This window comes from Macaca fascicularis, chromosome 10, assembly GCF_037993035.2.
Source record: "Macaca fascicularis isolate 582-1 chromosome 10, T2T-MFA8v1.1".
NCBI classification, from domain to species: Eukaryota; Metazoa; Chordata; class Mammalia; order Primates; family Cercopithecidae; genus Macaca; species Macaca fascicularis.
This window is the reverse complement of record NC_088384.1, coordinates 85,301,750-85,315,042: the sequence shown is the minus strand read 5'-3', so window position 1 is coordinate 85,315,042 and position 13,293 is coordinate 85,301,750. Positions and strand designations below refer to the sequence as shown.

The 13,293-nt window shown below is 48.7% G+C and overlaps 1 protein-coding gene and 1 long non-coding RNA gene across 5 annotated transcripts in view; one reads left to right on the top strand and one right to left on the bottom strand.

Moving 5' to 3' along the window:
- PDYN (prodynorphin) overlaps positions 1-13,293 on the bottom strand; it is a 123,247-nt gene that overhangs the window by 12,874 nt on the left and 97,080 nt on the right. For 2 of the 4 annotated variants that reach the window (XM_005568529.4, XM_005568530.4), the window contains exons 1-2: positions 2,555-2,702; positions 1,189-1,248 (exon numbers count right to left, since the gene is read on the bottom strand). The gene's annotated coding sequence lies outside the window, so the exon portion shown is untranslated. Of the gene's footprint in view, positions 1-1,188; positions 1,249-2,554; positions 2,703-13,293 lie in introns of those variants that run through there. The other 2 variants (XM_065522907.2, XM_065522909.2) reach the window with 1 other exon arrangement.
- The window catches only part of LOC102137596 (uncharacterized), a 60,499-nt gene that overhangs the window by 43,826 nt on the left and 3,380 nt on the right, over positions 1-13,293 (top strand). The window lies entirely within an intron of this gene.

The following is a 13,293-nucleotide window of genomic DNA, read 5'->3' as shown; positions in this document are numbered from 1 at the left end:
CCCCTGAGCCAAGCCATGTGCCTCATGGACCTGGGCCATTGTCCTCCTGCCAGAAGCATCAGTTTGGATCCAGCCTGGGAGGGACTGATGAGGCTGCGCTTCAAAGCATTAACAGACCTCACTCCATATCGAGCGTCTGATCCTGGGCTTACCTGGGTGTCTCCAGCCGATGTTTACTGCCTACCACAGTGACCAGCTCTGTCTCAGTGAAACAGGTTTATCACTTTGTCGGACCCAGCAAGATTAGCCAACAATCGCGGGCTGAGATGAGTGAATACGGTGAGAGAAATCAGCTGTGTAACCACACTTTCTCAGGCATGCATTGAAATCGAACCAGTAACTATTGATCTCTCTTACCATGATGGAAGAGACCTAATAAATACAACAATTGTGCAGGAATGACCCAAGGAGGTGGGTAGTGGGAGGGGGAGTGAGGGAGTATCGATCAAAAAGAGACTTCATGATCCTGATGCAGCAGATGAAATAAAAAGTCTTCTGTTGGGATGGGGAGGGGAAAGGAGCACCAGCCCCACAGATGACAATTTTAGACGTTAGATCATATTTCCTGGACATAGCACACAGCATGATGGAGTGGGATGATCAGCGATATGATAATTGATAGAGAGAAAGGTCCAACCTCACCACTTTGTAACAGTGAAAATCTGAGCAGTCATACCAGTATTTATTGAGCACCTACTGAATGCCAGGCGTATTGCTGTATCCCGTGGAGGCTTGCAATAACCTTAGGAGGTGAATATTATTATTATTCTCATCATACAGGTAAGGAAAGTGAGACTCAGGGAGGGACTGCTACTGTTCCAAAGTCACACAGTAAGTGAGTGGTAGGATCTGGGATTTCAGCCCAGCACTGTTTCAGGTGTTGTGAGACACACGTGTAGATGACAGATGGAAAATTCCTGGCTCCCAGGAGTTACTTCAAGAAACCTTAACTCCTTCCACGTGTTTTAAGATGGCAAATTTCTCAAATAGCCCCAGAGCCAATCCCTTTGCCTGCTCCCTTAAAATGTGCTGCTTTCTGCCACAGAGCCTCAGGAACCAGTGTGACATCCCCCTCCCAGCTGCCAACAGAGACATAGGATTTGCCTGCCACCTATCACAGCTGGGGCAAAGCAGTGGGCTTGAGATCCCGTCAGTGAACGCAAACCACCCCCAGGCAGCATAACTCACCGGCTTAGGCTGCTGCAACAGCTCCCCCCACGCAGATCTCAAAGCCTGGAGATAAATGACCTGCAAAAATAGAACAAAGGCAAGGTGTGGTGGGACTGGGGGGAGGAGAGGAAGGGAAAAGAGAAGGAAGGTACCACAGCAGGGTGGGAGTGAGGCCTGGGGTGAGAAAGAACAGAAGAGGATGGACACTCTGCAGTGCTTTGCAATGGATCTCGACTGGGATGCCTGTCAAATTAGAAAGGCAAGCCTTGTGTATTTCAGCAACCCTTGGAAGAAAGATGATAATGAAGACTTTCAGTCTGTGGGAGGGGAACTGAAATCAGATCCAATAATCGAAAGAGCTTGTTTCCCCTGGGAAGCCTGGAGACTTAATTAAGTAATGTTTGTAGAGCTTGAAGGGATTCTTGGATCCCCAGAAAAAAGTAAGCAGTTGCAGAATTTACTCTTCAACCTTGGAGTAGTCAGCAGGCTTTTTTTTCTTTCTTTTTTTCTTTTTTTTCTTTTTTTCTTTTTTTCCCGAAGCTCATCAGCTTTTTGCTAGAATCAAACTTTGAGACCCGGTACTTTTCTGAATATGGATCTCTGGACCAGCGAGCAAATGGCTTTCCCTTTGAGCTTCCTCCTGGCCTTGGACTCCTCTGGCTGTAATTAATAGGGGAGCAACAAGTCCTTTCCAAGTAAAATTGACAAGCAAACGCCTGCTAAGCCTGGGCCTCCTGGCTTGTTGTCACTCCCTTTTCCCATTCCCTTCCAACGAAACACCCCCAAACTTCATCCTGTATCAAATTCCATCGAAAGAAGCCACTCAAACCAGCACGCTGTCAGCAATTAAACACAATCCGAAAAGAATGAAAAGGCCGAAACTGGCTGTACATTGATGTACATGTTATGTGATAAATGCCAGAGCCTTAGATCTCATTAATGTCCCCAAGCCCTTGTTCTCTAAGTCCAATGAGAATCATTGACCTTTAAAATCACCCTGATTAGTGAAACCTCTCACTTCTCCCACCCAGGGTGTCCCATTCCCCCCCCCCAGATCCTGGGAATGGCATGGGAACTGCTGTGTGGGAGACTGCAAGGGGAAGGAGACCCTGGAGCTAAGCCATAGTGTGGTCCTCTTGGGAGACAGCTCACCACCTGTTTAAGCTAGGACTGTGCAGAAAGGGAGATTCCAAACAGCAGTCTCTCACTGGTCTGGCTTTTGTGAACTAGCCTCCTAACTGTAACTACCTTTGCTCCTTTGCTAGATAATCAGACCCAAACCTAAAATCCCCAGCCCGACCTCCCACCATCTCTAGGTCCAGAGGACCAGGAATAAGCAAATAAAACCAAGAGATAGAATTCCAGTGCCCCCTCTGGATATTACCTGTGCTCTGCTTTGTCCCTGGGCAGCTTCTGGCTGAGCAGGTCGGAGGTGGCAGGTGGCCGGTCCAAGGCTCAGGGGCCTCCCTGACTCCGGCTTGGGAGGAGGTGCTAAATAGGCAGCTGTGAACACCACCAAAGCCCCTTCGAATGGCAGTTCTGGTGCCTCTTCCCCTCTTTTATGGACGAGAGCCTCCCCTGTCGCTCAGCCCTTGCTGAGCACAGGCTGCTGGGAGCCAATGGGGAAGTGGCTGAGAGCAGTCAGAGCGCAGACCCCCAGGCCCTTCAACTCGAACTCCCTGGGCCCGACACAATAGGCTTCTCTTCGTGACAGGGATGTGGAGGAGGAAGGCAGCCGTGTTGGGGAGGGGGGGCGGATTCTGGGTGTAGTGCTGTTTGTCACTTGAAATCCGGCCACTTCAGTATTTGATGCGTTTCTAGGAGAGTGTCATAGAAAAAGGAGACAGGGAAGGACAGAGACAGAAGAGTTAGAGAAAGAGAGAGAGAGAGAGAGAGTCAGAAAAACAGAGAGAATCAGAAATGGAGAAAGAGGCAATGTCGGACCTAGGGAGTGTTACAAAGGAGGGGAGAAAGAAAGAAAAACAGAGACAGAGAGTGGCAGAGATAGGGAGATGGGTAGAAACACAAGGAGAGAGGGACAGAGCAAGAGAAAAGGAAACCAACCGGGAAGACAGTCAGACTCAAAACACACTGATCCACAGACAGACAGACACGGAGACAGACAGAGGCTGAGAGAGTCTTCTGATCATGGAAGACAGTGGGGAGATGACAGCCGAGTCAGCAGGCACGTGCGTGGCCCGGTGTTGTGTGCCGTGGCAACTCTGTGTTGGCTGGTGCACGCGTGTGCTGGAATCTTTTTGTGTGTACATTTGCCTGCAAACAGCATTCAGCTCTGGTACATGCCTGAGCTGGTGCCAGGCACACTAGCCCTGGCAGAAGCACAGCTCTTCCCCGACAGCCAGGAGCTGTAGTTTAGTTTTCTTTGGCGGCAACACAAAATGAATAGCAGGAAAAACCCCTCAAAATATGGGCTGCAATGTGCCTCAGCACACACTCTGGGTGAGAGACGGACCCACCTAGATATACCCTTGGCCTGGACCAGTAGCAGCTTGAAGGTAGCACTCCTCACTGCTACTAAGATCTTCCAGAACATAGGGGTCTCTGAGTTTGGAAGAGAACATGCTTCTCTTCTCAGTCAATAGCAGACAGTTTGTGGTGGGAGGCACAACTATTTCAGAAGTCTGGCAGGGCCGCCCATCTTGTGGGCACCTGGCTGTACCAGGCAGTTAGCTAGAGTCGTCAGATTCAATCCTCATGACCTAGTCAGTTGGTTAATATTATCCCCATCTTACAGATGAGAAAACAGAGGTTTGAGAGCTGAGAAACTTGCCTAAAGACACACAGCAAGTCATCTAGCTAGAATCCAGTCAGGTTGACATGTCCTCCAAGTTTCTGCCCCATCCCTTGCCTCTCCCCAGGTTTGAATCTGCCCACACTGAGGGCTGGGGCCAGTTTCCTTCTCTGGGACTCAGCCTCTCCAAATACAGGCTGTGCTTAATGACATTTAAGATGTGAATTTGACTCAGGTCTGCCACTCACTATCAGGGAGACCTTAGACAAGCTGACAACTTCAACCTCTAATTGCTCATCTGTACAATGGGGACAACAGTATCATGGGGCTCTTGGGCTCTTGAGCTCTTGTGAGGGTGAAAGGAGGATGTGTCAATAGCACTTAAAGCAGCTGGTACGGAGCGAGTGTTCTGCTCCCATCATTCCTAATAAACCACATCACTCCAGCTCTGATGCAGCAGGTTCTCCGGGGCATCCTCCTCTCCCTGCACCTGGCTCATTAAACTCTCACATAAGGGGGAAGGTAGAAGGGGCTGTTTGCTGAGCACTTACTATGCCTCAGACATTTCCACGTTCCATCACATCCTCACAACAAGAAAACCTGTGGTGTACATCTCACAATGCGTCCTCAGATGGAGAAGGCAGCAGAAGTTCAGAGAGCCCCAGTCACCCAGGGAGGGAGGAGGAACAGAGACCCATCCCTCAGGTCACTGCAGCCCCGCCACACTCCCCTCTGGACCCACAGCCTCATTTTCCTTCTCCTCCCTGTCTCCTCTTCCTGAGGCAGCACAAGGGGTCTGACTGGCAGGTGCAAGCGACTCCTGGTGCCCTAAGGGCAAGCCCCTGCCCAGTGTGTGATAGCCAGTGCACAGGGTCCACAAGCACTTGACCACATCTCAGGCTGGCTTCTTGCATGGTGCCAGAGAACACGGGTGGAGTCTATCTGTTGCCACCCCAGGAATCTGGGAGCCCAAGAGTGAACGTCTTCTTCATCCCCAAGGCCAAAGCCTCACTCCAGCTGCTCTCTATCCTCATTTTTCATTTCCTCCTTCTCCTAATCTCTGTCTCTATAAACTCTTGGCAATAACCTTCGAATACACGGAGACTTTTAGAGAGGGAGTACAATGGCTCCCATGGCTGGCAGTCAGCAGGCACTGGAAGAGCAGAGGAGCAGGGGCCTCTCCTGACTGTTATTCACCAGAGGGAAGTCGGGGCGGTGAGAGTAGAGACACTCGTGGATAATCCTCATTAAGCCATTGATGTTTAATATCCTTCACCCCCTGAGTCTACTGTCGCCTCAAGAGCAAATAGTTCCTGCATTTGCTTTTCCTTTCCTTCCGCAACTTCCTTTACACACACACACGTAGGAGGAGGCCAGGAGCAGCCTTCCTCCTCAGTCTTGGAGAACCTTGCCATAAAGCTCACCCTCTCCTGGGCTCAGTGATGCACCAGTCATGGTGCCGGCCCTGTGGGCAGCAGCCTGGGGGGTGGGTACCATGGCTCAGCCAGACTCACTTGGGCTTAGATCCCGACGCCACTGCTTCCTCACTGTGTGACAAGTGATGGATACTTCACCTCTCTGAGTGCCTGAGTCATCTTCTGAAGACAGGATGATGCTGCTACCTTTTATACAGACGTCAGGGCTCATTCCAAAACTCTAGCATGCTCCCTTCCCTGCACATCCTCCGTGCACAACCAGTCTCTACTGCAGATCTCGAGGTGGGCAAAAGGCAAAGAATAAAGAAAAGGAAATACTTAAAACAACCAGTCCTCAAATCATTCCATTAGGTAGGATTCAGGAAGCACAGGGTGGAAGATGGAAAAGTTACGAAACAAAGCCAGCATTTCTGAAGGGCTGTCTGCTACCAGGCCCCATTGTAAACACTTGACACGGATCAACACCTGATTCTCCCCACCATTCTGCCATTAGATGCAATTCCTGCCCCCACCTTACAGAGAAGGAAACAGAGGCTGGGAGAAGTTAAGTCACTCGCACAAAGCCATGTAACTAGAAAGTGGCAGAGCACAGCCTGATCCCAGGCAATCCGACTCCAGGCTTGTACCCCAGCCATGAGCTGCACCGCGTCTGGGTGCTCTGCTCCCTGCTCTGCTTCATGCACGGAGCTCTGTGTGCGTTCTCTAGTCCCCTGTCGGCCTGGAAAGGTGGCGGCAGGCAACATGGATCACTCAGGAGGACTTCAGTGGAATTAAGTTCCGGTCCTCTGGTCAGCATCAAGTCTCCCAAATCACTTTTCATGCTACAATGTGTCCAGCGTGAATGTCCACACCGGGGCTGGGTGGGCGAGCGCGTGAGAGACGCCCACTGCCCAAGCCATCTTGTTTGTGCCTCGCTGCTGCAAGAGGGAGTCAGGAGCTGTGCTCATTCTCTCTCTCTCTCTCTCTCTCTCTCTTTCTCTTTCTCTCTCTCCCCCTCTCTCTCTTTCTCTCTCTCTCTCTCTCTCTCTCTCTCTCTCTTATTCTTTTATATTGAAACATCCCAATGTACCATTCTCTGTGCTGAGTCCTTAGGGCTTAACACAACTTTGCCCTCTTTGTCCTCACCATCCAGGTTGAAGAGCAGACATAGGAACAGCCACTCACAGCAGTATGGCAAGTAGGGGCTAGGAGGCCTGGAAAACTGTGGGAACAGAAGAGGGGCTCCCAAGCCAGTCTGCTGAGGAGTTGGGGGAAGGCTTCCTGGAGAAAGTGAGCATGAAACTGAGGACTGAGGCACAGGTGGGAGTTTTCCAGGCAGAGGGCAAGAAAGGGCATCTTGGGCAGGGGGAACAACTCAGGCAAAGGCCTAGAAGCAAGAAGAGTTGAGTGGGATGGTGGGGTAGTCACTCTTGACTCCCCTCTTTCTCTTGCCCTGACACCTCCTCAGCACATCTTCACTGCCTCTGGCTCTATTGCCTGGGCCCCCAGTCGCTATCACTTCTCTCCTAGATGGCTGGCTCCTGCCTCTGCCCTTACCCATCCTAGTATTCGCTCCTCAGCAGCCAGAGAGATTCTTTTAAATGCAACTCAGGCCAGGTGATGTGGCTCATACTACTGTAATCCCAGCACTTTGGGAGGCCGAGGCAGGTGGATCACCTGAGGTTGGGAGTTCAAGACCAGCTTGGCCAACATGGTGAAATCCTGTCTCTACTAAAAATACAAAAATTAGCCAGGGATGGTGGTAGGTGCCTGTGATCCCAGCTACTTGGGAGGCTGAGGCAGGAGAATTGCTTGCACCTGGGAGGCAGAGGTTGCAGTTGAGTGGAGATCATGCCATTGCACTCCAGCCTAAGTGAAAGGAGTGAAACCTTGTCTCAAAAAAAAAAAAAAAAGCAACTCAGATTGTACTTCACCCCTGCTTAAAACAATCCAGTGGTTTTCATCTGACTTGGAAGAAGGTCCACATGCCTCACTTGGAGGGTCTGCTCTCTGCTGACCTCCTGTCCTCCCCACTTCCTGTAGTTGCCCTGGCCTCCCTGCTGCTCCTCAAACACACCAAGCACGTTCCTGCTTCGGGGACTTTGCGCTTGCTGTGTCTTCTCTGAGGAACACACTTTTCCCCATATTCCTTCCATCACTGCATCTGGTTTTGGGCTTAAACGTCACTTCCTGAAACAGGTCTCTTCTGCAAAATCTATGTTCCGTCCCTCTCCATCCCTCACCTACCTCTGTCTGTCTCCACAGCAATTATCCCTCCCTGATGCAATATATGTATTGGTTTATCTGATTATTGCCTGTTTCCACTGGTGGAGAGTAAACTCTAGGGAGGTAGGCCTTTTGTCTTGCCTGGCACATTGTGGGTGCTCAGTACACATTCGTTGAGTTAGTGACTAAGAGAACAACAAGTGGTTCAGTGTGGCTGGAGCACAGAGTGAAAGATGGGAAATGGAGAAGTCACACAGGACCCAAGGGCCAGGTCAACATAGCACTTTATCTGAAGCGCATTTGGAGGCTGGAAAAGGTTGGCAATGGCTCTCCATGTGGACAGAGAACTCAGAGATCTGGAGGGAAGTTACTCAATCATTTAATCTGGCTCATGAGCATTTCTTGTTGCTCTGGTGCTGGTGATTCAGATTCAAATCCAACATGATTCCTACGCTCAACAAGCTCACAGTCCAGTAAGGGATATCTGTTGTCCTAAAACGCCACGGAGTGGGTGCAAAAGCAAAGCAATGCAAGATACGAGGCAGCAGTGATGTACTCTGTCTGGGGATCCCTGAGTAGGTAAACTCTGAGGTGGGTTTTGAAGGATTAATAGGAGTTTGCCAAACAAAGATGGGTCTCCTAATGCATCTCAAAGAGCCAATGTCAAAGAAATGGAGACATTGAAAACTTCATGTGTTATGACTGGAATGTAAAATGGTGCAGTGCTATGGGAAAAAAAATTTTGATGGTTCCTCAAAATGTTAACCATAGAATTACCATATGACCCAGCAGTTTCATTCCTACATATATACCCAAAATAATTGAAAATAAGGACTCAAACAGATACCTGTACACCAAAGTTTATAGCATCATTATCATCATCATCATCACCATTAATTTAGAGACAGTGTTTCACTCTATCACCCAGGTTGGAGTGTAGTAATGTGATCACAGTTCCCTGTAAGCCAGCTTATTTATTTATTTATTTATTTATTTATTTATTTATTTATTTATTTATTTTAGGGACAGGATCTCATTATGTTGCCCAGGCTGGTCTCAAACTCCTGGCCTCAAGTGATCCTCCCACTTCAGTCTCCCAAAGTGCTAGGATTGCAAGTGTGATCACCATGCCCCGCCTATACCAGCATTATTCACAATCAGCAAAAGTTAAAAACAATCTGAGTGTTCATCAACAGAAGAATAGATAAACGACATGTGGCAGATGCACATACAACAAATAATTATTTAGTTATAAAAAGGAATAAAGTTCGGATCATGCTACAGCTTGGGCAAACCTTGAAAACATTACGCTAAGCGAAATAAACCAGACGCAAAAGGACAAATACTGTACGATTCCACCTCTATGAGGTACCTAGAACAGGAAAATTCAGAGAGAAAGAGTAACATTTATCAAGAGCTAGGCGGAGGGGAAGAGGGGAGTTATTGCTTAAATGGCCCGGAGTTTCTGCTTGGGGTGATGAAAACGTTCTGGTAGTAGACAGTGGTAATGGTTGCAACAGCATTATGAATCCACCAAACTACCCACTCCCAGTGGGCAAAATTTCACCTTCTTTCCTATTTTGCCTCAGCTGGCAGCACAACTTCCACACTCTAAGCTAATAGACATTGTCCGTCTACTTGGTTCCCATCACTCTGCTAGTTTGTCTCTATGTATTATTATCTCATTTAATCCTCATAGCAAATCAACAAGGTAGGTGCTATTTTTGCCTTCATCTGCCAGAGGAAGAAACTGAACTTAGAGAGGTGGCCAGTTGCCTGAGGTCATACAGCTCATAAATGGAATAGACCCCAAGTTCCTCTGACTGCAAAGACCATGCTTTGCACTACTACCTCACAGAGGCAAGCTGAAACCCAAAAGCAGCAAATGCATACATGCTATTATCCACTGAGAGTCACCCTGCGCCAGGCAGAACACTAAGAACAGGGATACATGATCTTTAGTAACCTCTCAGTAGCCCAGTTAGGCAGGCACTGTAAGTTCTACTTTGCAGATGAAGAAACTGAGACACTGAGAGGTGAAATGACTTCCCAAGTAGCACAGCAGGACAGGGACAGAGTCAGGACTCACATCAAGGTCTGTATAGCTCCAAAGTCTGTGCCCCTTTCTGCTTTGTCACATCCACCCATGATGCTCCTCTGTCCTTCCTAGCCTTCTGGGACCAAGACCTGAACAAGAATTTGACCAGCACATGGTAAGGAGGGACACCTGTTTACTGAGCACCTACTATGTTCTAGGTCCGGACTACAGGCTTAACATTTATGATCACGTGTCTGGAACATGCACCTGACCTCTGCTGCCAGTCGAACAAGAGGTCAGTGGCAGGACTGGATGCCTGGTCTAGACTTCACTGGGTAATACTGTGAAACACTTTTAGCCCCCTGCAAAAAAAAAAAAAAAAAAGAGAGAGAGAGAGAAAAACCTTACATCTCAAATCTAAAAATCTAAAAATCACTAAAATCTAATCACAGCCTCCACACATCAAGTCTCTGCTGGTGCCAGACACATCTCCTAAACTATCTCATTTAACCCTCACAACAACTCTAGGAGGTAAATATCATTAGCTCCACTTTGTAGATGAGGAAACCGAGCTGAGGGCTCAGTCACTTGTCTGAGATTACACAGAATGTGTTATAGCTGGGATATAAACCCCAGTCTGTCTGCCTCAAAAGCCAGGGCTCTTTTCCCTCATCAAGCTACCTCTCAAACACCACCAGCTCCTAATTCCTCAGCAGCAGCCTGGGCATCAGCAAGAGGATAGACCTGCCCAGAGATCCTGGGTATTTGATCTGAAATAAGACCCCTTGGCCGGGCGCGGTGGCTCAAGCCCGTAATCCCAGCACTTTGGGAGGCCGAGACGGGTGGATCACGAGGTCAGGAGATCGAGACCATCCTGGCTAACACGGTGAAACCCCGTCTCTACTAAAAAATACAAAAAAAACTAGCCGGGCGAGGTGGCGGGCGCCTGTAGTCCCAGCTACTCAGGAGGCTGAAGCCGGAGAATGGCGTAAACCCAGGAGGCGGAGCTTGCAGTGAGCTGAGATCGCACCACTGCACTCCAGTCTGGGCGACAGAGCAAGACTCCGTCTCAAAAAAAAAAAAAAAAAGACCCCTCATCTAAGACCTGCTCCTCATGATCCCATGAGCCCCATAATGTACCTCACTCCGAATAATAGCTCTGTATGCCAGGTAAGTTTCTTTTTGCCAAAGCGGGAGTTAAATTGCTTTTTTCTCAGTCATAAATCTTACAGTTTCTCCTAAATCCTATTGAGCTGACAAATTGTGTGGCCTTTTCTTTTTTTGTTGTTTCTTTTTTTTTTTTTTTTTTTTTTTTGGCACAATCTCAGCTCACTGCAAACTCCGCCTCCCGGGTTCACGCCATTCTCCTGCCTCAGCCTCCCTAGTAGCTGGGACTATGGGCGCCCGCCACCATGCCTGGCTAATTTTTTTTTTTTTTCATTTTTTTAGTAGAGACAGGGCTTCACCACGCTAGCCAGGATGGTCTCGATCTCCTGACCTCGTGATCCGCCCGCCTTGGCCTCCCAAAGTGCTGGGATTACAGGCATGAGCCACCGCGCCCAGCCAAATTGTGGCCTTTTCTGTATTAATTCCACAAAACACCTGGAGTATGTATTACAGGCCAGGTTTTCTGCTAAACACTCAGCTGCATGACTGAGATGACCCAGTTCCTATCCTCTGGGGATCACAAGCTGGCAGGGATGATAGCAAGTAAACAGTACTTCCAGTAATTTCAGCACCACCTGGACAGGGCTGAGATACAGGTATGGATATACAGAAGTACCCAGGCTAGTCTGTTCAATATGGGAAGTCATCCTGGAGCTGGAGACCAAGGCTGGGTTTTGAAGGCTGAGTAGAAGTGCTCCATGGTGATCAGAAATGGTTCTGTGCAGCCGAAAGAAATCATCCAGGCTTTTTAAAGCAAAAGTTGATTTAACATAGGGGATAAGGAACTCTAAAAGGTGCTAGGGGAGGGAAGGTGCTGGAGGAGTCAACAGGGCCTCCGTAAATGACTCCCAGAATGCTACCTGACCAACCAGGCATGCAATCAGACAGTCAGGCAAACGGGAGACCACCCCTGCAAATAGTGAGTTCAAGAACTTACTGTCACCCTTGAGTCCAGGGATCTGGAAGCTGGGGCTGGGGAGCCATCAAGACATCATCACAACTGCCTCTCAACACCCATGGGGGTGGCCAGACTCTGAGATGCTGCTGCAAACCCCCCCATGCTGCCGTGATGGCTCTTGCTGGAGGAAAGAGCCACAGCAGCAGAGAGATGGCCTCTGTTTCAATTCCAGAGTCAAATCTCATACAGCCTAGATAATTGACAGAATATAATCAACATCGAGAACTTTAGCTGCAAGGGAGGCTGGGGAAAATAGTTTTCAACTCCTATCTCTGCAATACAGGAAAGTGCACCAAGGAGAAGAGGGGGCGTGGATGGGAATGGGGGCTGAGGCCCAAGCAGGTGCATCCCCCACAACTGGGAAGGAAAGGAGTGAGTGCCCTAGGCCAGGTGGACACAGATCTTGAATTTCCTCTTCTGTCTCCCCACAGAGGCCCTTTTTCAGGTCAACAATCCCCAGGTGGTATAGGGACCACCCACAAAGACCCCACCCCTGTGGCCCTGTCAGAGCAGGAGACAATGAATCCAGATTCTCACTTCTGTGGTGAGGAAATGGAGGTGCAGAGGGAAGACTATTGTCTTAAGGCCACACAACTCCATGGGCAAGCGGGGCCTAGAACCTTGTTCTCCCTTTGTGTTGTGCCTGCTCTGCCATCCTCTTCTTCACGTTCCGGGGCTGGAGTCCGGCTGGAGCTAGGGTAGTGGCTGGTGTAGGTGAAGAATTACAGTCTGGAGAGGGGAAAAAACTCAGCCTCTGGTGTCAATTATGCCTGAGTTCTCCTCCGGGCTCCACTCCTGCTAACTGTGTGACCCTGGGCAAGTTACTCAACCTCTCTGAGCTCCAGTTGCCTCCTTGGTGAAATGGACATAGAGAAAAGCACAGAGTTGTCATGAGAATGGCAGATGCTAAATATAATGAAGCATACAGTAGGTATTCTTGAAATGGGAGCTGATGTGACTGGTTCCACAATACTACTATTAATTATAAACTGCTATTATTATTAACAGTAACTGATCCTCCCCGAATTGAAGATGAAAACTTTTTAAAGGTTTTATATGTGGTGTAACCTCACCGCTTTTTATTCTCCTACCTCATTAGCAGCATCAAAAGACTCGCACTGTAACTACTTCCATTATTCTAGCCCACCTGCATTTGCCAATTTCTAACTAAACATCTAGGATTCCTCCCCTCATAGAGATCCTCACCCAGAGACCCACAAGTACCCACAGACCAATATACACAGATTCACACCAAACAAACATACATACACCTGGTTTTGAACAGACACACACAAGCATGGCCAAATACACAGACCCTCACTAGTACTCAGATTCACACACAAACTTACAGAAGCACAACCTCACCCAAATACACACAGACAAACACACACAGAGAGAAACAAGAGCAGCACTCATGCAAATACATCCTTCAACACGCACACTCCACACCCTCCCAGTTTTGTGACACACTCAGGAATATTAAAAGTTGTGGGGAATGGAAGTAGCTGGTAGCCTTGCTTCTGAGTTCTCTTTAAATAAATGGTCAGTGACAACTCAGGACTCCTTG